The sequence below is a fragment of the Globicephala melas genome, chromosome 9 (genome assembly GCF_963455315.2).
Source record: "Globicephala melas chromosome 9, mGloMel1.2, whole genome shotgun sequence".
NCBI classification, from domain to species: Eukaryota; Metazoa; Chordata; class Mammalia; order Artiodactyla; family Delphinidae; genus Globicephala; species Globicephala melas.
The window spans coordinates 45080543-45103012 of record NC_083322.1 but is presented as its reverse complement, the minus strand read 5'-3'; the positions used below and the strand labels follow the sequence as shown (position 1 = coordinate 45103012).

The 22470-nt window shown below is 51.5% G+C and overlaps 1 long non-coding RNA gene across 4 annotated transcripts; it reads left to right on the top strand.

Annotated features, from left to right (window-relative positions):
* On the top strand, positions 1 to 21703 carry LOC132597876 (uncharacterized). 4 transcript variants are annotated; one of them, XR_009565286.1, is made up of 4 exons: positions 1 to 362; positions 2568 to 2903; positions 3045 to 3267; positions 6483 to 9540. It is a non-coding gene; the product is annotated as an uncharacterized lncRNA (long non-coding RNA). The 4 variants fall into 4 exon arrangements; XR_009565287.1 differs by lacking the exon at positions 6483 to 9540 and adding an exon at positions 21168 to 21703 and having other exon boundaries at positions 1 to 2903; XR_009565288.1 differs by lacking the exon at positions 6483 to 9540 and adding an exon at positions 10363 to 10733 and having other exon boundaries at positions 1 to 2903.
* Positions 21704 to 22470: the final 767 nt, after the last annotated feature.

Sequence of the window (22470 nt, the reverse complement as noted above, 5' to 3'; positions counted from 1 at the left end):
TATATAGCGTGGATTCATAACATTGAACTTGCGGCCAACAGCGCCATCATTCATGACTGAGAAAAGCTAAGTTACACATGTATTTGCTCCGGAGGGCACATCACAGCTTCCTTGCACTGAGCAACTCTAGACAACACTTCTGCACTATGCTTGGGGCCATTGAAAACAGTGAAATCACCCACAAAAAGCACAAAAATGTGAAAAACGTGGCCCTAAGTAAACCTCGAAAAGGACACGTTTAAAGTCTGAGCTGAACTGAGAAGGCAGAGGTCGCCATGGCGGAACCCAGCTGGAGACCTGTGCGTTGGGCCATTGAAGTTTTCCCTACCCTGTGTACGTCCAAGAATGACCATAACAACACTGTGAGTATCGACTTTGGGGTGCAAATACATTTTAGCGAGCAGGCAAATTCACACATATGGAATCTGCAAATAGTGAGGATCAGCTGTTTGTTATTTTCAAGTGTTTCGTGTTTATTGTTGGGCTTCCCTTTGCTTATTCAGTGCTGTATCCCAGCGCCAAACAGGGTCAAGGTGAAGATTCACATAGATGCCTTATAAATATTTATTGACTGATTGCCCTGCCCCCCCCCCACACACTTACAACACAGGGTCCTTATCAGGTCTCAGAGCCGAAAAGATGGGGCATCTTGTTTCTGGGCACCAGAGGCAAGGGAGAGAAGGAAGATTCTGGAAAGAGGGGGTAGGTGAGAGTCCTTGTCCTAAAACTTCCCTATTCCTGGCCTCCTCTCCCTACTTATTCGTCCCAGGGAAAGCTGTGTGTTGTTAAAACCCCCTCCCGCAGGAACGGATGCGGGCACACGCAGTACGGGCACAGCCTGGCTGAGGACCCCTGCGTCCCGCTCCCGGAAGGACGGTGTGCTTGTGCGCGTGTGTGTGCCGTGCCCCCTCGCGTGTAGGCACGTGTGTGAGCACGGGCTCCAGCCTGCCCTGACGAGGCCTGCTGGCTTCCTAGCAGCTGCAAAGCTTGCTGCGCTCACAGGGCCTGTAATCACGGGAAATTACCGAGCCCAGAACTAAAACTGCTGCTGCCACGAAACCTGCTTACGAAGCCGAGTGCCTGGAAGAGGCCTCGGGAGGCTGTGCTGGGAGCTGCAATGTCTGGGGAGGACAAGGGTGGAAACTGGGCAGGGAGGCCACAGAGAGGCCACAGAGAGAGGAAAGAAGCCTCTTGCATTTGCCATGAGCCCATGAACCGATAAGCACTGTGCTAGTTAATTCTATGTTTCCGTTTATTTGATCCTCACAGCGGCCCTGCGAGGTAGGAATGGTCCCAGGGGTACCGATGCCAGACCTGGTCTCAGAGGTCGAGGAAGGAGTTTCAGGTCATGAAGCTTGTAACTAGCAGAGCTAGAGTTTGAACGCAGGGGTGTCTGCCTCCAGGGCAAGGCCTGTGGGGCAGGGAGAGGAGAGCCCCGTGAGCTAAGTGGGAACGGGTCTCACAAGAGGCAGGATTCTCTGGCTTTAAGTATTTGGTGCTTGGTGTAAGGAGCACTGAAAAGAAGACCCCCATCCATAATACTGCCCCCCTCCCGCCTGTCACATGGTCCACAGCACACCTGTTAATGCTTTAGGGTGAAGGTGGCCCTGTGGGAACCCACATATCCCTCCAGGGAAGAAACAGGTGAATTGTGCATGCTGACATCAAGTCTAAGGGACCCTGTTCCAGGTGCAGGGTCGCCCCTTCCCCAAGCACAGCACCCCCAAACCTCATATGAGTGGGCATGAGGGCAGAGACTATAAACCTGCACCTGCACCTGCACCCAGCTGAGGGCCTTTTCCTTTTCTTCTTCCTTTTCTGTGGCCCTGCACAGACCCCTGGCCCCAGAAGGACCTAAATGTGACCCTGAGAGCTGCCCTCCCCACCCCTTCCCCCTGCCAGCAAGCAGATGGTTAGTGAACAGTGGGTGATGGTGGTGTCTGTGGAGGGGCATTGGGTGGGGCAGGAACTCCGCCTGCAGAGGGCAGCGGCTGGACTGGGCGGACAGTCACCCACACTGTCTGGGCTGGGCTCTTTGGGTGAGAAGCACCCCGAACCCCTCCACTGTCTCAAGGAGAGCCTGGCTCACTGGCCTGGGGGCCGTGGATAGAGAAAACTCAACCCAGAGGCCCCATATGGCATATGTTGGCACACAACTGAACTGGCCTCCAGCCAGTACTTTCATCTGACTGAGCAATAAAATATTAATAGTGTCAGGGACTGTTCTAGGTCACACACACACACACACACACACACACACACTCACATACACATACTTGCTGAGAGCCCTTTGAGGAATTAGCATCATCCCCATTTTACAGATGAGAAAACTGAGGCACAGAGAGGTTAAGTGGTTTGCCCATGGCCATAGAGCTGGGTGATCACGGAGGCTGAATTTGGACCCAGGCAGTGTGGCAGCAAAGGTTCTGGGCTAACCACTATGCTATATTGCCTCTCTCGAGTCCACAGTCCCTTGGTCTTTCCCAGGCAAGATACACACTGTGCAGCCTGTCTGGTGAGTGGCCATCTGGTCTCTGCCTGAATATGACCCTCACGGTTCCCTGCAGGCGGCTTTCCTGGGTGGAAGGGCCCTTCTTGAGAAGCTGAAGCAGCCTCTTGGGAGTGTCCGCCTCCTGGGTCTGCTCACCTGGCCTTTTATGTCTCTGCGGGAACTGGAACAGGACAGTCACGTGCCAGTGGACATGCTCGGGCACCAGCCCTCACAACCCTCAGCTGTTCACCAAAGGGCTGGAGGGAGCCTTCGGTGAGCCCAACGGCCTGCCGGACCTGAGGCTTCACTTCACGTGAGCTTGTTCATCTTTCTTCTGTTTGGGTGGTGATCAGCATTCAATATTTTTAATGAAATGGAAGAATAAAAATAGAATGCATCTTGCCTGGTGAGGGTAAGTACTGTTTCCTGAAACTTTAATTTCCAGTTTACCTATTTATGCATGTTCATGCTGTCACAATGAAAATGAGGTAAAAATCCCAAGTTTGAGGAACAGGCCCATAGGTTGCCTTCTCACTCCTTGTGTCCCATTTAGGTTCCTGCATCCACAGCAGCCAGCCCAGGATCTCCGTGAGGCCGAGCCCAGGAGTCCCCTTGCTCCCCACATTGCAGAGCCAAGCCCAGCTCCGGGGGCCACAGGAGAGAAGTCAGCTTGCCGACTGAGCAATGATCAAAGGGACCCCTGCGTGACGTGCGCTCACCAGGTGCCGGGCTCTGTGCGCAGCGCTTTACTTGCTTCATCTCTTAAGCCTCATGAAGTAAGTGGCCCTATTCTCTCCCTTCCACAGACCAGGAAACCGAGCCTCAGCAAGGGTCATCTGCTTGCTCAGTCATGCAGCTCACACACATCATTACTGGGTTCAAATCTGGGTCTGGATGGTGGGCGTGTAGGTCCTGATTACAGGCAGGCGGTGCTCAGAATGCGCCCGGCCCCTCCCACCCCCCCTCCGGGGACACCTCCTCCTTCCTCCTGTACACAGGTTCCTCTGCCACCAAGCTGCCCTGAGGCCCCCTCCCTGAAGGCCTGTGGGATTCTGCAGGTTTACTTTGAAGCAGCTTCTGATTTCTGTGACCCCAGGGCTGAGTGACTCGGGAAGCCTGCTGGGAGCGTGGGGAGGGGACTCACCCGAGGAGAGCCTGGCCCTGACTCCAAAGTCTGTTGCACAACCCTTGGGTCTGCACATCTGCCCAGCGCAGGCTTTTCCTTTCCCCATGCAATTCACAGCTGGCGCCTGAGGGCAACCCCACACTCCTTGTATTGCTGAGGGCGAATTGTCACAGGAGCCACACTCCTTCCCAGAGCTGCTCAGAGGGCAGCAAGGCTGCCCTTGGCTTCCCTCCCTCCACCCTGGCCCAAGCCCTTGACTCAGGGCTTGGCTCTCAAAGCTAACAGGTCACTTCCACTCCTAGCCTCTCCCTTCTCAGAGGCAGGGGACCTAGTGAGCACCGAGTTTGGAGTTAGTCGGACCTGGGTTCACGCCAGGGCTGGATTCAGAGAAGAGTACGGTGCCTATTCCTACCCCGACAAACACTAATTTAAAATAAAACCTGTTATTTGTCAAACTCTCTAGTAGCTCCCCATTCTCCTCAAAGTAAAACGCCAAAGGCCTTAAAATAGCCTACAAAGGGCTTCAAAGACCTATATGTCTGCTTTTCTGGACATATCTCCTTTCTTCTTTCCTACACTCACTTGGTTCCAGCCATGCTGCCCTCTTGCTGTCCCTGCCCCAGGGCCTTTGCACCTGTGGTTCCCTCGGCCTGGAGCCAACTTCCCTCAGATACCTGCATGGATCACTCCTTCACCTCAGCGAGGGCCCCTGACCAAATAACACCCTTTAACCCCAGCTGCAGCCCATGGCATGTCTTATGCCACTTTCTTGCTTTATCTCCTTCCTATGGCGCCTCCTACAAAAATACTGTATGACTGACTTATCTACCTTGTCTATCATCTGTCTCTCTCCATTAGAATGTAAGCTCCATGAGGGTGGGGTTTTTCCCTTAGCTTGTTCAGCAGTGCCTAACACCGAGTAGCATTAAAAAAAAAGTGGAAATGAAATGAAAGAGAGTTAAAACATTTATAAAGAGGTCCAGAATTCAGGTCTCTTCCATGAATTCCCTGAAGCTTCCATATCAAATTCTTTGAAACCAGAATCATCTAAAGAAATGTGTCTTTGACATTGCTGCTTTGCTCTAGGCCTTTCTTTGGGTGGGATTCAGCTCTGATTCAGTGCCTGGTCCCACCATCATCCTCCGGGTTGCCAGGCCCCGGGCAGGGCACTGTAAATACAGATACAAACCAGAAAGCTCCCCCTCCTGGAGTCACAGCCTGGAGGGGAGGCCGACTAAGTGAATAGGAGGCAATGACACAAGTGTGACAGGGAAGCACCGGGGGCTGTGGGCACCCACAGAACGGGAAAGTGCCCCAGATGGAGGGGATGGCTTGCGTGCGTAACTTACCTCCTTAGAGCCTGTTTCCTCACAGTGACGCTGAGCTTCTAGATCAAATGAGATGATGAACTGGAGGACGATCTAGTCCTGAAAAGTGACATGCAGATAGAGATATTTTTGTGTGTGTGTGGTACGCGGGCCTCTCACTGTTGTGGCCTCTCCCGTTGCGGAGCACAGGCTCCGGACGCGCAGGCTCAGCCGCCATGGCTCACGGGCCCAGCTGCTCCGCGGCATGTGGGATCTTCCCGGACCGGGGCACGAACCCGTGTCCCCTGCATCGGCAGGCAGACGCTCAACCACTGCGCCACCAGGGAAGCCCTAGAGATTTTTATGTTTCACTCTTCACAAAGAGGCAGGAAGGCAGGGCAGAAATTAGTAAACCCATTTCACAGATTTTGCCACGTTCATCCTTTCCCGTGTGGAACTTCTTCCTCCTTCCCAAATTTCAGTCTCATCCAGAGCTCCTGAAGGCTGAGACCCTGTCTGCTTCATTTTGCCTCCTTCCTGACCTCATCTCAGCCCAGACCTAACCTTGGTCAATTAGGACATTGGGACTCAGAGAGGGAGAGTGACTTGCTCATGGTCACACAGAGAATTAGAGTTTGGGCAGGGGCTGGGACCCAGGCCTCCTGCCTCCCAGCCTGAGGCCCTTCCACTGCCAAACATGTGATCTTTGGAGCCCCTGCCTCCAGCCGCGGCTCCCCCGGAGGATGCCATGACCTCTGACCCTGCTAAGCCTTCATCCACTCCTCCCACACCCCTGGGGCTACCAAACTTAGGGCTGAGGGCCTGTGGGAGCTGGCTGGAAACATGGGAGTCAGGGTAAAGCCAGTTCTCACGGATGCCTTTGAACGCCTCTGCCAGGGCTCTGCACTGCCTTCTCTCCTCCCCTTCTTCCTCTGAAGAGCCGCTCTGAGGGGGGCCACGTCCTACCCTTTTGGGGCTGACTCTCCCAAGGCTCAAGGATACAGATTTTCAGGCCTAGAGGGGCTGTCATGAAATTCAAAGCCCTGCCTCTTCCTGCCATACTAGAGAGGAGGAAACTGAGGCCCAGAGCAGGCGAGAGGCCCGCACAGGTCCCAGGGGGCCAGGCCAGGTCGGGAGTCAGAGTTCTGCACCACCATCAAGTCTGAGAATATTTGCTCTTTCAGAGCTTCTGGTGTGTTTCATCTGGGCAGCATCCTGGACTCCTGGTGTCTAGCTAACATTGCATACCTCCAGTGATGGGGGACTCACTACCAATCTGTGTTTTCTCTTGCTCTCTCCACTTCTGTTCTCCTCATCTCTGAACCCAGACCTTAGAGTTCAGGTTCTCTGTTTCCAACCCTTCCTGCCTTCCCCACTGGTGCTTCTAAGGACGCTCACATGCTTGTTGTCTGTCCATGTTTACAGAGGGGACTTCTGTCCTGCTGCCACCCCCTCTCTACTCTAAACAGCGTACTCAGGGCCCAAGGTGAGGTTTACTCATTCTTGTCATGCATTTCTTCAAAAATTCTTATTGAATGTTTGTTCTGCTACGTACCAGGTACTGTTCCAGGCACTGAGGATACACTAATGAAAACAAACACAAATATCGGACCAAACAGAGACTTGAACTATCCCTGACATAGATCCTCCGTCCCCATGACAGAGCCTCGTGCAGCTCTGAAACCGATAGCCAGAAGGGCAGACTACCATAGAGAGACAGACACACGGAACAGAAGTGTTCAGAGCGAAAGTGGGACAAGGCACATGGAAACTTTACAAACCACCGGCCCAGTGGTTAGTACAGTTCCTCTGCTAGGAAATTACAAGGCTGCCCTTTGACTTTCTTCTGGACTTGCAGGCTGAGAGGCCCTTGGAAACAGCTGCAACATCTGCTAGCCATCCTTTCCCATGGAGGGAGACGGGGCCAGGGCTTGATTGGGCTGGGGCTACCAAGCAGGTCCAGCGGAGGCCACTTCCTCCTCCCAGATCCCTATAATATCACTTGTAGAGCCAGGGCAGGCCTGGCGCCTCCCCAGACCCACCACCAGACCCTGCTCATCCTGCCTGCCGCCTCTGGCTTCTCAGAGTGGGCTGGGTCCACCAGGGGCGCACCCTCTGCAGGGCCCAGGGATGTCAGCTTCCCCAAAGGAATGCCAGGCTCGGGGGCAGGGGCACCAGCTGAGCCCATGCGAGCTCACTCTCTAGGCAGGACCGGGCTGTGTGAGATTAGAGGTGGGCAGGTGAACGCGCACTGCGGCGGAGGTCGGGACTGGCGGCACCAAAGACAGCTGGGGGTAATGGAAGAGACTGATGAGCCGGGGAGAACATGCGCAGGCTCAGCGGCCATGGCTCAGGGGCCCAGCTGCTCCGCGGCATGTGGGATCTTCCCAGACCGGGGCACGAACCCGCGTCTCCTGCATCGGCAGGCGGACTCTTAACCACTGCGCCACCAGGGAAGCCTGGAGATAAGGCTTTTAAAGAGGGGATTCAGTTAAAATAAAGTCATAGGGTTGGTCCCTAATCCAATATGCCTGGTGTCCTTTTAAGAAGAGGAGATTAGGACCCAGGCACACACAGAGGGAAGACCACGTGAAGACACAGGGAGGAGATGACCATCTCCAAACCAAGCAGAGAGGCCTCAGAAGAAACCAGCCCTGCCGACCCCTGGATCTTGGACTTCGAGCCTCCAGAATCGTGGGGAAGTAAACTTCTGTCCTTTAAGACACTCAGCCTGTGATGTTTGCTACAGCAACCCAGCAAACTAACATAGGTGCAAAGCTATTTGAATACGGCACTGCCTTAAGCATGGTCACTTTGAGCTCCCCTGGAGGTCCGCTTGTCCAGATGCTCTGTCAGGAAAGAGAAGTACACTTTTAGGATCGTACTCCTGGATTACTATTTCCCATGGATTAGGGTCCAAACTGACAGGACATCACTTCTCAGCGATGAGTGGTATCTGCCTTTAAGGATGTAGGCGAAAACCAGACACAGCATCGCCAGTACAGAGACCAACCAGAAGGGTACCCACTGTCTTCCTCTTGGACATTTAAGGGATACAAGTGCCTCTTCCCACCTGGAGTGAACAGAAAGTCTATAAAAAAGAGGAATTCATAAACATCTAGCGAGTGCCTGAGGCAGCACAGCGTACCAGATTCTAGGATGTGTGGGGTGCTGAAACTTCTTAATCTGGGGGGCAGGGTGTGTGTCCACCAGACAATTATAACGATAGCTAACCCTTTTCTATCTCAGACATTAGCGACAGGCCATATTCTAAGCATGTTACACAAATCACCTTCATTAATCCTCACACAACCCTATGAGAAAGGCACTATTTGTGCCCCTATTTTATGTATGAGAAAACCGAGGCAGAAAGAGATCACGTGACTTGGCAAAGATTACACAGCTGGTAAGAAGGAGGAGTAATAACGTTAGAGGGAGAAGAGACTTGAAGACAAGAGAAAGGAAGGGTGAGGGCACAAGGGAGCAGACACAGGGGTTCCCTTCCAAAATCTTGTCCTCCAGTTTGGAATGACTTCAGGACACTTATTGGAACCCTTCAATGAAGAACTACTTAACTCACCACTGGGGTCTAGGGAGTATTTAATCTGAAGATAAGCCCTACGAGACTATAGGTGAGATAACCAAAAACGTCAGTTAAAGTGAAGAATGATAAACAATGGCACACAGATCTTACGTATTTTGGGACAACTTCTAAGAAGTATGTATCTATTAACCACTCTTGATATATGGCCAAGCGCTTTTCTTTGAGCAGAAGCCTGCTGACTGGAACTCTAATTTGTCTATTTTTTTTTTTTTATAAAGCCACACCCATGATGCCTCATCTTTGGTTTCCTGTTCTGGTATTTTAATATGTAGAGCAGTGAGGGTGTGGGCTGGTTCGCACTCTCTGGCCCTCTTTCTGTCTGTGCACAGGGCGGAATGGCCCTTCTATGCCCACCTGAAGTTGGTTACGGCCACGTGACTTCCCTGGGCCAGCAGAATGTAAGTGGAAGCGATGGCCTGAACCAAAGCCCCTACTCACCATGACGAATCTGCAGCATGACTAAGAAAAAAACCCTGTGTGGTTTAACCACTGAGGTTTGGGGGTTACTTGTTATTGCAGCCTAGCCTACCTCCTCCTAACTGGTACACTCGTCAAATACTACGAGTCCAGTCTTAGCCTGGATATTTAGATGTATTTCTCTATATTTCTCCAGTATTTTTGTATGGTCTCCTTAGACCTCATTTCACAATTCTTTTTAGCTATTTGCTTTTACTTTGGGATACCCAGGAGACCCAGCCCTTATTCATGATGCTGTTTCTGTGGTAAAAGTGTGCAACTCCAAGGAGAAGCCCACTGGGCGTGCAAAAGGCAGCACATTGAGTGTGGTCATCTGGGGCACCCTGAGGGCAGGACCCACGCCCACCCCTCTCCTACTTTTCCCTCCTGCTGAGACAGACAACTCGCCATGGACCATGGGCATCCCTCAACATTCCTGCTGGGTACTCCACGAACACAAGGCCCTGACCGCTCTCCACTTGGGCCACTTACTCCTCAGGGTCATGTTTGCCACGAGCAACCCTGAGAGAAGAGGTAACGTCTCCCACCAGGCAAAGAGCAGGCTTCCTATCCACTTTCTATAAAAGTGAAGACTCGGGCTTCCCTCGTGGCGCCGTGGTTGAGAGTCCGCCTGCCAATGCAGGCGACACGGGTTCGTGCCCTGGTCCGGGAGGATCCCACATGCTGCAGAGCGGCTGGGCCCGTGAGCCATGGCCGCTGAGCCTGCGCGTCTGGAGCCTGTGCTCCGCAACGGGAGAGGCCACAACAGTGAGAGGCCCACGTACCGCAAAAAAAAAAAAAAAAAAAAAAAAAAAAAAAAGTGAAGACTCTACCAAGCTCAGTATTCCTTTCCTGCTACTCCGGCTGCTGAGTGACCCACCCACCCATCCTGGGCCCCTTGCTTTGCCTTTGTGGGACTTGGATGGCACCGGAGAACCAGAGCAAACCGTTGTGAAGCTCTGGTAACTGCTTTTGTATAAGTAACAAAGTCCTTTGTCTTGGACCCAGGTGTCTGGGCTCTTCGTCCGGCGTCCATGAAACCGTGACAGGCTAACTTGTGAGTTTGTACACAGGGTAAAGTCTCAGCCCCTGCACCCTCCACCCCCAGTTCTGCCCAGGACTGGGCAGGCTGTGGGCCGACAGGCAGTAAGCATGCGTCCTTTTCACTCACTGACCTCGGGAGTGGGGAGTCTGGGGACAGTCTCATTCTATACCTGATTCCCTAGGGGCCATTTTACTTTCCATTTTACTTCTCAGCTTTACCCTCTGCAATTGGCACAAGAAACCAGTTCACACTCAGGGCTGTTAGATTTGGGGTTTGGAGGAAGATAACTGGCCTTCTCTGGTGATTGCCAGCTGCTTTCTGTCTTCCTTTGAGGTGATGCCAGCACACTAAGCTCCTCCCAGAGAACTTAGGAAAGAGGAAGAATTCACTGTTAGTGAGAAAGGAGGAACGCAGCCAGCAGAGACGCCGTTGGCCGTGGAGTTTTTCCTGTGGACATCTGCGCAAGCAGGACAGGGACTTGGTGTTGTCACGAGGCAGGGCTGGAGTGCGTGTCTCCTGGGGCTCTGTTTGGAATGAGAAACGTGACACCCACCTTCAGGGAGCTGATGGGAAGGACTTGCCTTAGTTTCCAGACAAGGATTTGGGGTTGCTTTGTCGGGGCAGCTGTGGCGGCCTAGGGAAGGTAGACGGCGGCCAGAAACAACGGGACAGGCCTCTGAGGTCGCTCCCCAGGCCGTGCTGGAATTTGCACCCAAATAAACACTTGGCAAAACTGGGGTGTGTTCCTGCATTTCAGATTGAATAAATCCAAAGAGAGCAGCTCAGTGTGAAATTGAAAAAACAAAACAAAACAAAAGGGAGGGACAGTTACTTGACTAGCGTCTTTGCTGTGCCTTCCACAGCTCTCACCAGGGGACACTTGTGCCCCTGCATCTCTTTCCTACACGTCAGGGAAAGAGAAGGCTTAGGGAAGATTGCAGGTGGGACTGGAAGGGGAGAGAAGGGGCAGTGGGGTGGTGCAGCAGCTCTAGGAAAAGGAGACACGGGCCTGAGCCAGGGAGGGGACGATACAGGAGAGAGGAGGGGATGAAGGAGGGGACACGATGAGGGCTAATTCTCAGCAAGGGGTGTGGTAGCTGACTGGCTGGGGGACCCCCGTGACCCCTCATCTGCCACACCTGGCTCAGGGCTTTCTCTTCGCAGAGGATTCTGGGAACCGTTGCCCCTCCTAGTCTTGGGTCCACAGGGTTGGGGGTCGGGTTGATCTCAGGAACACAGCTTCCCTGCCCCCCATCAAGGAAGGGCCTGTTGCCAGGAGAAGAATAACCCTCCCGTGTCCGAGTCCTCATTTCACTTGCAGCTGGGCACTAATCCAATTGCTGGCTCTAACCTAATTCTCCATTGATGCTCGAGTCCTTTGCCTGCCGATATTAAAACTCTTTTCATTTAATTGTGCAGAAGATATATCCTCCTCAGCTGTCAGGTGGTAAATATAGAAGAGCTGATGTGGAGCTCTAATTTCTTCCCTGGCAGGCCTCCCACGGCTCTGAGTAATTGGGGACCAAGATGCTCTGAAAGGAGGGGGCCAGGAAGGAGGGAAAAGGGAGGCAGGTGGGTCCGTGGCATGTTACCATGGCCCAGAGGTTACAGATTGGAGGGAGCTGGGCCCGGTCAGTGTGTTCCTGGCTTGGTCAGTGTGTCCATTTCATAGGGACAGTCACAATCTCTCACATGACTGGTATCAAGAGATGTTATGGGAGAATCAAGGGTGACCAAGGGGAGGGGGCTGTCCCACTGTAAAGAGTAGGAGGGGGTCACGGGAGCCCCCAGTGTTGGAGGCAGGGAGCCGTGGTCCCGATAAACCCCCTTGATCTCATCACAGAGCGGACCGTTCCAATCTCAGAGTCAGGACTTTGAATGGACCAAGACCCTTTGAGACAAAGGGTCTGCTGACTGCAGCCCCCTTGTTTGGTGACCACAAGCAGGGCAATGAAGAGTTGGTGACAGAGGGCTGGCCTCTTGACTTCCACTCCAGCCTGGAACATGGAGGCCACCCTGTGTCCCTGTGGAGGGAGGGACAGAGCATCACAGTGACACCCCAGCAGCCATTCGTTAGCAGGTTCATCCTCCCACTAGAGGCCACCTGAAGTCACTCCTGCCATCTGCTACTTAACCACCCCCCCACCCCGTGTGCACGCGCGCGTGCACACACACACACACACACACACACACTTATGCAGGGAAAGGCAGGACAGACATAGAGACCACACAGCCGAGGCAGTGGGTCATGTGTAGGGCCTGTTACTGACCTCACACCTGGCCACAAGGAAGCAAGAAGCATCCTAGCAAGAACCGCCGGTCACCAGACACTGACTCCTCTAGAGGCCCAGCCCCACCTGTGGCTTCCCAGGAGCTCCCAGTTTCTGGGGCTCCCTCGGGCCCTGGAGGACTTGGTACTCACTCCATCTCCTGGGGAGCGGCTGCTGCTTCTTCTTGGCCACCTGCTGAGCTCCCAGCACCGCAGAGCTCCTTGTGCTCGATCATTGGTGGACCTGAGCTCCTGGATGGGCCCTGCTTCAAGAGGCTTTGCTACACCTTAGCTTCCTGAACCCCTCCCTTCTGCCACCCCTTGTCACAGCCTGGTGGGAACCTCAGATGGTCCTTTCGTCTCTTCTTTCCCTTCCTGCCTCAGAACAAGGCACGTATCCAGTATTTCCCGAGGGCTCCTCTCTTCTGGACACTGGGGATTCGTAGACCTCCTTCCCCTCCTGGCCTGCCACCCCAGGCCTTTCTGACTCCACCCCAGTCCACTCCCCAAGATCTGCTTCTCCCTTCCTACCTCCAGCCTGCGCTCTGCCCTCATCCCTTCTTAACCTGCTGAGCTAGGAGATCCTTGGGTAAGGGGAGGGCTTATCCTGGGGCTTGGGTTACCTGCTGAATCTGTCACCAACCAGGGTTCTTGGTTTTCCCCAGTTAATAGAAATTGACAAGACGCCAGACAAGAAATTCAGGCAAGGCTTTATTGGGGCCCCTGCTGCAGCAGGGGGCAGCGAGAACAAACAACAGGTTCGCTTGCTAGCTTGCTTGTTCCTTATATGGGGTGAGGGAAGGGGTGTGTCCAGGGGTCGGGCCAGAAGGGTGGCTTAGGTGGTCTGCCCATGCCTTTGGTGGTGTTGTGTGCAGGGGGCATGGGCAGTACCCTGCCTTTGCTCCCGGCTCTTCACGAGCGGCAGTTGGGCTTTTTGGTCTCTTTGTATCTTTTGGGTCCAGAATTCGCCCCAACTGCGCACGCACGCAGTTATTTTTAGTTCCATACGGTTTCTTTGTGTTTTGTTGCTGGAGGAGAGGTGTGTCCAGGTGCAAGCACTGCAGCAAAGGGTCGCAGGTCCCAGGCCTTTCTCAAATCCTTTGACCAGGAGGTCCTAGAGAAGGTGATCAGGGGGGTTTCCAAGCCCTGGCCCAGAACGTCACCACTGTCCTTTCCTTCAGAATTTGGAGCCAAACCTGCTGACCTGCCGACTTGGGGTCCCTCTCCTTCGTAGTATTTTCAGAGCAAACACTGGCAGGACATGTGACTGCTGGGAACATGGGCCCAGATGGTCTAGTCACAGGATCCCTGCATGCCGGGGCCATAACGGCCAATGCTACTGCCCAACCCCTCTGTTCAAATGAGGAAATTGAGGCTCAGATACACACACAGGAGGGCATGCTTGTCCGGGCTCCTGCTGTGACTCCATCCAGAGACCCTGGCTTCCTAACTCCAGTCTACACTCTAGACGTTTCTGCCAGTAGAGTCAGAACGATGGGGGTGCTTCTGAGCATGGGGGTCAGGATGACGGAGTGCCAATTCCAGTTCCACCTTCTGCTGGCTGTGTGACCTCCAGCAAGTTACCTGACCTCTCTGGGCATCAGTTTCCTCACCAGTCAAGTGGGGATGCCAATGGTATCTACCTCTTATGTGGCACGAGAATGCACTGAGATAATCCTCCCAAAGCCCCAACACAGCATCTGGCACGTGGTGAGTGACGATTAGCTTTCATGCAACATTCAGCTCCACTGGGTCACAAACATCCTTAAAACCAGTAGGAACCATAACGAACATTAGCTAGTCAAGAAACAAGCAGGCATTTAATTTACTCCCTCAGAAAACGGAAGGGTTCTATGTCAGGAGACTGTTTGCATGGTTTTCCAGAAAGAGAAGTTTGCACAGATGTCGTTATTCCCTCCATAGATGTTTCCCAGCACAGAGCAGGGGCAACAGAGTCATTCCGCTCATCCTGAGGCTACGCCCAGGAAGCAGAGGGAACCACCCAAGTCAGGATGCTGCTGGTTCTTCTCTAGAAGCTCTCCAGAAGCCCAGGACTGCCCTGACCTGCAGCCCACCTTCAGCTGAGCAGTGTATCTAGTGCTGTGGGAAGCCCCACTCCCCGTCCCAGGACCTTCAGAGCAATGATTAAGCCCCTGCGGTTCAGCCCCTGGCAAGGTGTTAAGCAGATACTCACCAGGACCAGAACTAGGGCGAGGAGAGTGAAGCACTCACCTGGGATGCAAAATTGAAGAGGCACCCCCAAACTCAGTAGCCAAGATAAATAATATTTTAAAACATTAAAATTAATTTAAAAATCCACAATGAACAAAATATCACACTTTTAAATAGAGACAGGCTCTGCCCCTGCAGAACCCTGAGAGTGAGTGCCTCCCAGGCCTCACCCTATAGTCCCAGCCCTGAAGCTCAGGTCCCTTCTCAGACCAGTAGAGTCAGACTCCCCGGGATGGGGTTCCAGACAGAGGTACCATTTGGGGAAAGCTCTGCAGGTAGTTCTCTGTGCAGAGAGTTGAGTACCCTGCTCTGAAAGAAGTAACAAATGCAGGCACGTCTGAGGTTTGCAGAGGGGAAGGGAGGGGATGCTATGTGATCCCGTGACGGCAGCCGTTTAGGAGTTCTGTGCAGAGAGGCAAAGAGTGCCCCATCCTCCAAGGGCACTGAAATTCTGCTTTTCCACCCTCTTCCCTGTGGGTTTTCTTTCAGAACGCAGAAACTCCTAGAATAATTGAGCAATACAATAAATTAACTTGATCAGTCTTTGAGGACTCTCTGCTCCACTGTTTCCACTCCAGATAACTGGGGTCCTTCTCTCTGCTTATTTAAATCCTGTGCAGATTTCCAACCCCAGTTCATCTCTCATGCTGCTCCCAGGAAGCCCTGCTCAAAATGCTGTTTCTGGAATCTCTCCCTCTATTCATTCCATAAGCACACATTTGAGGACCTACTATGTGTCAGGCTGGATTATGGAAATACAAGGGCTGAATTAAGAAAATTGTGCTTGGGGAACTCAAAGTAGTGCCAGCATATAACTAAAAAATTATACTAGAAGGTTTAGAACGAAAAGCAGCAATCTCTGGTCCAACTTTCTCCAAGTTCAGTATCACCTCTAGGCTCTAATCACCCTTAATTCTTTTGGGTGTTTCGTCTAGTATTTAGTTCCATTTTTCTAAATATAGGCATACACAGTTTTTTGTTTTTTTGTTTTTTTTTGCGGTACGCGGGCCTCTCACTGTTGTGGCCTCTCCCGTTGCGGAGCACAGGCTCCGGACGCGCAGGCTCAGCGGCCATGGCTCACGGGCCCAGCCGCTCTGCGGCATGTGGGATCTTCCCGGACCCGGGCACGAACCCGTGTCCCCTGCATTGGCAGGTGGACTCTCAACCACTGCGCCACCAGGGAAGCCCTGGGTTTTGTTTGTTTGTTTGTTTGATTTTTGATTTATCAGTTTTGGGCATTCACTTTTGAATTCCTGCCATGGTAAATAAAGACTTAAATCTCCCATCTCCCTCCTGCTTCCTTTCCCTCCATCCTCCTAACATGAGTATTTTCCAATTTTTTATTGAACAAAAGCACTGCTGAGCCCAGTTGTACATTATAACTACATTTTTTTTATACAACCCTTTTTTTCTAGAACTAATAACCGCCTTTTTTATTTGTCTGATGTGTAGTATCTATTGATAAACTTTTCAATGTCCCTGCCACTCGCCTATCAATAGTAGTTCCTCTCAATCAAACACATCGATTTTTATTTTCCCCTCTATTTTCTTGTTTTAAGCTAGACTTGTTGCTTGCTGAGCCTGGGACTCAACTGTCCTCTTAGGACACTTGATCTTCATCCCTATGTCGAGATATACCTTCACTGCACGTCTGTGTTCACGTCCTAACTTCTGGAATCTCTTTCTTTCTCTTCCCCCCTATATTCCTTTTTAATTTTTAAAATGTTTTTCTGATGGATTCTTTGTATTTCATCTTTTATCCTTCTATTGATTTTTAAATTTAATACTCTTTTTAATTCTGAGAACTCATTTTTGTTCTCTGTTCCTTTTTCAAAAATCCCCTGTCTCTGGATGTGATTTTTTTTCTCATTAAGAATGTTATTGTTAGTGTTGTTGAAGTTTTCTTCTGTTCCCTGCATAGTCTCTATTTTCTCTGTCTTTCTCCTTCTTCCTTCCTTCCATCCTCCCTCCTTCCCTCTCTCCCTGACTCTCCCTCTTTCTCTTTCTTTTTTCTTTCTTTCTTCCTTTCTTTCTTTCTTTCTTTCTTCTTCCTTCCTTCCTTTCTTTCTTTCTTTCTTCTTCCTTCCTTCCCTCCTTCCTTCCTTCCTTCCTCCCTCCCCCCCTCCTTCCCTCCACCTTTCTTTCTCCCTTTCTCGCTTTCTCTCTTTCTTTCTTTCTCTTTCTTTGCAGTTTGGACCTTGTATTTCTTTCTTTGGACCTTGGTCTTTAACGTCAGAGGATTTTCTAAAATTCTGGTGATTCTTGGCTGCCTGTTCTTACTAAGAGAGGTCCCCAGATGCTGACTAGAAGCCCTGCGTGCCTGGCAAGGCTAGGTTACTGATGGACTCCTCTGGAGGTGGTCAGATGACAAGCCTGCTTTTTTGTTGGGGGACACCTAAATGTCAGATTTTGTTTATATATATTTTATGGGCTTGTTCAGATCTCCCGAGAAGAATGTATGTGGCTGTTGGCCTCTTGGAATCCAGGAGGAGTGGAGGGGAAACACCTGAGAGAGGTTTCAGAAGTGAAATCCACAGGACTTGTTTTTTCCTGAAATTATTAAATTTTTGTTTGTTTGTTGCTTACTTAGTTTTCATGTACCTATGTGAATTCTTCCCCAAATCTCCAACAAAACATAAAACTGCTCTCAATTCTGACAACCTCCATAGATAATCTATAAGTGTGATTTTTTTTCTTTTTTTGAAGATATGCCCCTTAGAACCTCCCGTTCCCACCTGGAGGGGGCGCTCTCCATGTCTCTTCCCCAGCTAAGGACAGTCATTCTAGAGCTGTCCCTTCTTATCTTCCTGAGGATTCACTTCTCTCTCTCTCTCTCTCTCATGAGTTGATCCCACGATGTCCTGGACCCAATGCCTTCCTATTTCTTGGCTAACTTCCTTGTTTTGGTGTAACACGTTCTCCAGTGACTTCCTAAGAAATGTACACAGGAGATAAATTGTGTGAATCCTTGAATGTCTGAATAAGTATTTATTTTTACCTTTTATTTACTCTTTATTTTACTTACATGATGGATAGTTTGGCTAGATGTGGAATTCTAGGCTGCAAATAAATTTTCCTCTAAGTTTTTGAGACACTGCTAGATGTCATTCTAAGTCTTTGTCCTTTGTACGTGACCTGTCTTTCTCCTTTTCCCTAAATTTTTCAGGATTTTTTTTCTCTGTCTCTGATGCTCTGTGACTTGGTCTAAATCTTTTATGATTCATTGCTCCTGTGTACTCATGACTGTTTTCAATGTAGAGACTTATGTCCTTCAGTTCTAGAAAAGCTTCTTGTATCATCTCTGAAAAATTTCTGCCCCTTTATCCTTCCTGTTTGTACTTTCTAGAACTCCTATCACTTAAATGATTTGAACTTCCAATTTCTTATCTTTTTTCTTTTACTTTCTAACTGGTCAGTTTGCTCTATTTTTTGAAAAGATGTTTTCAAACAATGTTTTAGTTCTTCCACTGATTTTAGCTATTTTACTTTCCATGAGCTTTTGCTTATTCTTTTAATGTACCTTTTAAAAATACCCTTCTGTTCTTTTTTTTCCCCCATGGATGCAATATATTCTACTACTTTTCAGAGGATATTAGCTATACTTTTAGTTTTTTACTTCTTACTTGTCTCTGTTTTCTCTAAGTTTCTTTCCTTATCTGCCTGATTCCTTTCTTGCTGATTCCTGCTTCCCCCTCCTTGTCTAGTGCCTTTCATGTTGGAGGCATTTCTAGTGTGTCTGGGGATCCTTGGCAGGAGTTCATTTAAGACAGAGGCACTTACAATCTGATCGCAAACTCTGTGTGGACAGGGCTTGTCCTCAGAGGGGTTTCCCTGGAGGGGATCAGCTGGTGAGCTCATATGCTACTATCTCTAGGTCTTTCCTCGAGCTGATTGGCTTCTCCAGAGAGGGCTTCTCTGCTGTCTTACTGAGGGTCTTTAGCCTTTTCAAGTGGAGTAGCAGTTGGGACTAGAGGTCCACCATCCTGTACGTAATGGCGCCTCAGGCCCACCCCCGCTACGCAGTCCCAGTGTCACTAAGAAATCCTCTTTCCATCCTCAGCTAGGCGGGGAGAGAATTTGCAGGGAGAATGGGCAGGGGGAGAGGGTGGGTCTAATTCCTTTTTTAAAGAGACTTTCATTGTTCCTCTTTCAGCCTCATTTTTGCTTTCAGAGGAATCTGGCTGCTCTCCATCCTGAGCCTTTCCAGGCGTCGAGGTAGAATACGCCTTGCTTCTGGCTGCCTTCTCTCTCCACTGGCATTTATGTTTCCACTTTCTCAACTCTTGTCAAGGTAGTTATTGCTCTGCCATTCACTTTCCCTTTTCCAACATTTTATTGAGTCCTATTGTCTCGTCTCTGGTTGCCTTTGTCTTTTTTTGCCATTTTAGTGGGGCTTTGCAGGGGTGGGGGAAGGGAATATAGTGGGTGTGGTCAATCCCCAGGGCTTACTTTTTAAAAATAATTTATTTATTTATTTATTTTTGGCCGCTTTGGGTCTTCGTTGCTGCGTGCGGGTTTTCTCTAGCTGTGGTGAGCAGGGGCTACTCTTTGTTGGGGTGTGCAGGCTTCTCATTGCAGTGGCTTCTCTTGTTGCAGAGAACAGGCTCTAGGTGCACAGGCTTCAGTAGTTGTGGATCGCAGGCTCTAGAGCACAGGCTCAGTAGTTGTGGCGCACGGGCTTAGTTGCTCCGCAGCATGTGGAATCTTCCCGGACCAGGGCTCGAACCCGTGTCCCCTGCATTGGCAGGCAGATTTTTAACCACTGCGCCACCAGGGAAGTCCCTCAGGGCTTACTTTTGAAGGCATCAAGACAGGACTGCATTGCCCTCCTGGGACGTCTATATGCTGACGATCCTGATTCTACTCTCCAGCCCAGCTCTCTCCCGTGAGGCCAGGCCATACGTTCAGCTGTGTTCGGGACATGTCCGCTTGTGTGGACCACAGACCCCTCGAATTCAGCGTACCGCAAGCTGAACTCATCACCACTCCCTCAAACCTGCTCTTCGTCTTTGGTCCTTCAGTAGTGAATAACCACATCCTTCCCTCTGTGGTCAGGGAACAGGCCTTCCTGTATGCCGACAAGAAAACCATCATGCATTGGGAATACCACTTCCCACTCGCCTCCTGAGTCCACCCACATGTCTCCATCACCACCTTGACCAATCTAGTCCAGCATCATTTCTCACCTGGACTGCAACAGCCCCTAACTGTTCTCCTTTTCCTAGTCTGGCCCAGAAAGGCCTCTCTCAAGCTGATCATGTCCAGTGGTTACTCATTGCCCTTGAGATAAAGACTAACCCTGTCACTTGGCCCGTGAGTCTTGCTGACTGCCCCTACTAACCTCTTCAGCCCCATCCCTTGCTTCTTACCCTGCACACTGTTCTTTTTCCCCCCAGGCCTTGGAGTTAGGCCTGTCTCTTCCCTCTGTTCCTTCTCACTGCCTCTTCCCCTTTGCCTGATCTCTCTTATCTGTCAGGCTTTGGCTTAAAATGTCATTGCTTCCAGGAAGTCTTCCATGACTCTGAACCCCACCCCACCTCACGAAGACTGATTAGGTACCCCTACTCTATGCTCTTTATCTTGCAAATTCCTTACCTGTTCACCTGCCCTGTCTTCCCATCAGGCTGTAAGCTCTGTGAAAGCTGGTCATGGCTGACCTGGGAGCATACCTATCCACGCTGTCACCAACCAGCCAGTGCCTGGCATAAAGCAGGTGCTGAATTGGTTATGTTAATAAATCAATGTCATAATTAATTTACAGCTATATATCATATGCAGCCTGGTACATGGGGGAGCCCATGGGAAGAGTGTGCGTGTGTGTGTATGTATGTGCATGTAGTTGCAGGAGTCAGAGAAGTAGGCGGGGCCCAGCCTTCTCCATCCTACAGTGCAGAGGGTAGAGGACAGAGGGCAGAGGCGAAGGGGTCAGCCAGGAGGCAGGGAGGCCAGCAAGACGGCTGTGGTTGTCTATAGAGAAGAGGGCAGCCCACTCTCCAGCTCCCCTGCCACAATTCCACTTAGCAAACTGAGCTCAGCGAAAATGGGCAGCACTTTGGTATGATGTATGTGCACCAGGGACGGTTCCAGGCACTCTACACATGTTAACTGGTTTAGTCCTTACAGCAATCCAATGAGCTAGTAGTATTTTCACATACATTCTACAGATGAGAGAAGTGAGGCACAGAGCGAGGAAGGGTCTCTGGTTTCCATCCCCAGGGCACAGTGAATTCCTTCTGCCCTGGCACTGGCAGCAGTAGGTACCACATCCCCAGGCAGGGCAGCTCTTCTGTCTGCCCCAGGCAGCTGGGGCCCTGGGCAACTTTGGAGACTTAGGACTGTGCTTACCTCTGCTCACCTCCTCCACGCTCCCTTCCACACTCCCAAATTGAGGGCCTAGGGGTCAGAGGTGAAGGGGGGATGTCCCACCCCCATCAAGCCCCCAGGCTGCTGGAACATCACACAAGCTATGCTCTCCGTGATCATGATCGCTCTGTGTAGCGCCTGCCTTGTTCAGAGCCAGGGGGTGGAGCTGAGAGAGGGGAAGCGGTTTGCTAAAGGACACACTGCTGGCCTCTGCCCTTCTCCCATCACCCAGCGGGTCCCAACCTTCCTACCCCAGGATCTCTTCCCTCCACAGGTATTCAGGGCCCTCATGAGGCTGACCACTTTTTATCACAACCTGGTCCACCCTAAGGGGGTGCCCGAAGCTCCAGTGGCGACAATTCTGGCATCTGGCCACGCTCTGGGAGAACACTGATGCGTTAACACAACCCTGGCTGCCCCGAGTCTCCCTTGGAGGGAGGATGTGGGTGGTGCCCAGCATTGGGCAAGGAGTCAGCACCACTCCCTCCGTTATCTTGTGCGAGCTCAGAGGAGTAGACAATGCTCCCCAAGCCCAGCGTGGTCCTTTGAGAACTGAAACGCCACTCTCAGGGGTCCACTCCTCAGGGTAAGGCCATGCTAAAATGCTTGGCTCCGGCTTCCCTGGTGGCACAGTGGTTGAGAGTCTGCCTGCCAATGCAGGGGACACGGGTTCGAGCCCTGGTCCGAGAAGATCCCACATGCCACGGAGCAACTAAGCCCGTGCGCCACCACTATTGAGCCTGCGCTCTAGAGCCTGCAGGCCACAATTACTGAGCCCGGTGCGCCACAACTACTGAAGCCTGCGCACCTAGAGCCTGTGCTCCGCAACAAGAGAAGCCACCGCAATGAGAAGCCCGCGCACCGAAACAAAGAGTAGCCCACACTCGCCGCAGCCTGCACGCAGCAACGAAGACCAAATGCAGCCCCCCTAAAAATAAATAAATAAAACAATGAAAAATAAAATCAAATGCTTAGCTCCCTGGGAAGAGCCACTTGAAGCCTTACCAGTCACACATTCCTCAGTGTGAATGAGACCTCCCTCCTTCCTGAGCTCGGCTTTGGTGGGAATGTAGGGGACGGAGCCTGAGGATTCAGGGCACAAGAGAGGAAAATGCTTTTGTTTGAGGTCACACAGCGGGAGCCAGGCAGAGATAGGGAGCCTGGGCTCTTCTGAACCTACAGCTGGTCCTCCGGGCCCTGCGCCACCCGCTCTGTCCTCGGCCCGCTGCCGCAGAATGGAGGCGGACTAAGCTGATACTGTGGAGAAGCTGCTGGGACAGATGTAAGCTGCGGGGGAGGTTACGGGAAATGGAGGAAAATACCGCCCCACCCACTCTGCCGCCTGCTGGTTGCGGATTCCCCGATGTCCACATGTGCTTCTTCTGGGAGGCTGTAGAGGGTAGAACGCCGGACCACATGTCTCCCTTGCCGTTGCCCCAACACCTGGCCCTTGCCCTCTTTCCTTCTAGCTGAGGGTGGAGCTTTTGTTGTTGTTTTTGCGATGTTTTTGGCATCGGGGTGACTCTGGTTGTCATGGCAACTCCAGCAGAGGGAAGGAAGGAGAGGGCCTGAGGGCG